General features: G+C 33.9%; 1 long non-coding RNA gene across 2 annotated transcripts; it reads left to right on the forward strand.

Moving 5' to 3' along the window:
- Nucleotides 1-1,012: 1,012 nt before the first annotated feature.
- On the forward strand, nt 1,013-1,795 carry LOC141621839 (uncharacterized). Of its 2 annotated transcripts, XR_012532723.1 has the most exons (4): nt 1,013-1,071; nt 1,158-1,260; nt 1,379-1,584; nt 1,708-1,795. It is a non-coding gene; the product is annotated as an uncharacterized LOC141621839 (long non-coding RNA). The 2 variants fall into 2 exon arrangements; XR_012532722.1 differs by having other exon boundaries at nt 1,032-1,260.
- The last annotated feature ends 1,481 nt before the right edge of the window (nt 1,796-3,276 follow it).

A 3,276-nucleotide genomic window follows, 5' to 3' on the forward strand; every position in this document is an offset into this window, starting at 1 on the left:
ATATATATATATATACATACATATAGAGGTGGGATCTCGTGAGTTTGGTTCTTATAGTGAGTTTGTGCTTTAAAATCGCATCCATTAGATGAGGACAAATGGACAGTTGAGATTCTATTTAGCATATTTGACGCCGAGCTTTTTTTATTATTACTACGGGCTTTTCACTTTCTACGCTCTATGGCTCTATCTAATCAAATCCCATAAACCCTAAAATTTCCCACAAAAATTCCCCAATTTTTTTAATCGATTTCCCTAATTTCACTCTGTTTCCCAAATCAACCACTCACATTTCACTTTCCTCTTCATCCATGCCTCCTCCCACCAGAAATCCCTTTCCCAACCCTCCTCCTCGTGTACTCACTCTCCTCACTCCATTTTCAATTTTCTATTTCCGATTTTGATTGTATTGAATGTTTAATTAGCTTTCTATAATGGCTTGATGTTGGAGCAACTTGGACGATGAGTTTATTACAAAGGTAGAGAAAAATGTTTCCAAGACCATGATCAAATTGATACTGATTGAGGAAGGTAATATTGATGAGAACCAATTGCTTGCTCGATTGCTCATCAGAAACGCCATTATTATGGAGCTCCGAGTTCTACCTAGAAAAACAATGAACTGAGGTTAACAACCATTAGATCTGGGTTGGGGTTGGGGTCGAGTTGGATTGAACGACAATCCCTAAAATTGAAGCGTAAAGGGAATAGGCGGCGGGAGATATGTTGCTTGTGATTACTGAAAGGGAATAGACTACTGAACAAAGTTGTCTTTGTTTGTGTTAACCCGTTCTTGTGATTTTCAGCTCTTGGGAGATATGTTGCTTGACCGTAGCAACTCTGCTACCATGACTAAATACGTAAGCTCCCGGAAAAACTTAAGGATACTCATGAATATTTTAAGGGTAAGCTAACTAAATATTTGCTACCAGAAATTTCTTTAAGCAGTATGGAAACTCAAAGACGGCAATGAACTCAATCTTTATACACGTCTCTGACATTTGCATATTTGTTTCTTTGATGTTGGATACAAGCAAGACCATTCAGATAGAAGCCTTCCATGTTTTTAAGGTGAAAATTTTGCATTAGTGTGGTTAAAATTATGTATTGCTCCTATTATCTTGTATGATATTGATGTGTGTGAATTCTGAAAACAGTTATTTGTCGCAAATCAGAACAAGCCAGCTGACATCGCAAATATTCTAGTTGCAAATAAGAGCAAGCTCCTTCGTTTGCTAGGGGATCTCAAGATTGATAAAGGTACCCCATCCATATACACCCCTTAGTTTTTCATTTTACTTTATTTTGCCATTAAATAAGTCGTTCCTGAAACGCGTTTTTGAACATTTGACCCCAACATTGCTAGCTGAATTTGCAGAGGATGAACATTGACGGAGGTTCACTGAACCAACCAGAACGTTGAGAGTGAGACAAAGAAATGCGATTGGTTTTCGGACTGGGGAGTAATGGAAACTCAAATAAGCTTTAGACTAAAGCCTAAAGATTAACTGCTAACCGTCCTGTTAAGCAAGGAAATTTGCTTGGAACAACTTTCCATCCGGAATTAACTGCTGACAGTCGATGGTAAGCATGGAGCTTAGTTTCCCTGTTCTCCTTTTCATTCCATGATAAGTTTATCTAATATTTGACGTTTTTAAGTGAATTGACTTCAAATAATCTTTAGACTAAAGCCTTTACCGTTTATAGGCATTCTTACTTCGTAAACATGGTGAATGATCTCGAAGAAACCTCAGGAAGCATCGTCAAAGCGATATGAATGCACTGCAATAACGTTGAGAGTGAGAAAAAGAAGTGCGATTGATTCTTGGAACAATATTCAAGTTAAGAAGTACTTTATTCTTTCATTATTTTTCCTACTTTTTTTGGTCGGTTTAATGCATTTTTTTGTTTCTTTGATTGGATTTGTGTGGGCTTCAGAAATTTAGTGGCATGCTAGATATGAATTTCATTGAATTTTGTATGTAAGTAGCTCTTATCAGGTAAGCCTATCACTCTATCAGCGTCCCCTAATGTTGATGGAGCAAAGGCTAGGTCAGTTTGTCATGTCTCGGTTTCGGCGTTGCTGTACAGTTGTTCCGGTTAAGCTATCCCATCGACAGATCCTAATGTCTGCATTTCCTTATTTTGGCAATTTAGCACTACAATAACAGCACAATAACACCGGGTAAAAAAAGACAAAAAAATGAAAGTAGTAAAAATAAAATTAGTACAAAAAATCAAAGTGACACCGGAATAACATCACAATAGCACCAGAATAACAATAACACCAGAATAACAGCACAATAACATGTGGTAAAAAAAAAGATAAAAAAATCTAAGTAATAAAAAAAATCAAAGTGACACCGGAATAACATCACAATAACACCAGAATAACAATACCACCAGAATAACAGCACAATAACACGTGGTAAAAAAAGAGTAAAAAAAATCAAAGTAGTAAAAAAAATCAAAGTGACACCGGAATAACATCACAATAACACAAGAATAACAATAACACCAGAATAACAGCACAATAACACGTGGTAAAAAAAAGAGTAAAAAAACAAAGTAGTAAAAAAAATCAAAGTGACACCGGAATAACATCGAAATAACACCAGAATACCAGCACAATAACATGTAGTAAAAAAAAATAGAAAAAAATCAAAGTAGTAAAAAAAATCAAAATGACATCGTAATAACATCACAATAATACCAGAATAACAACACAATAACACGTGATAAAAAAAAGAGTAAAAAAATCAAAGTAGTAAAAAAAATCGAAGTGACACCGGAATAACATCAAAATAACACCTGAATAACAGCACAATAACATGTGGTTAAAAAAGTTAAAAAATCAAAAGTAGTAAAAAAATATCAAAGTGACACCGGAATAACATCACAATAACACCAGAATAACAATAACATCAGAATAACAACACAATAACATGTGGTAGAAAAAAGTAAAAAAATCAAAGTGACACCAGAAGAACATCACAATAACACCAGAATAACAATAACAGCAGAATAACAGCACAATAACACGTGGTAAAAAAAAAAGAGAAAAAAAATTCAAAGTCGTAAAAAAAATCAAAGTAAAAAAAAATCTGGTACAAAAAGAAAAAGAAAAACAGGTAACATAATGAGAAAATTAGAGAAATACATAAGAGAAAAAAAAATCAAAGTCGTAAAAAAAAGCACAATAACAGCATAATAAAACGAGGTAAAAAAAAAAGGAGATAAAAAAAAATTAAAATAAAAAAGAGTAACACTAGAAAA

The sequence above is a fragment of the Silene latifolia genome, chromosome X (genome assembly GCF_048544455.1).
Source record: "Silene latifolia isolate original U9 population chromosome X, ASM4854445v1, whole genome shotgun sequence".
Lineage (NCBI taxonomy): Eukaryota > Viridiplantae > Streptophyta > Magnoliopsida > Caryophyllales > Caryophyllaceae > Silene > Silene latifolia.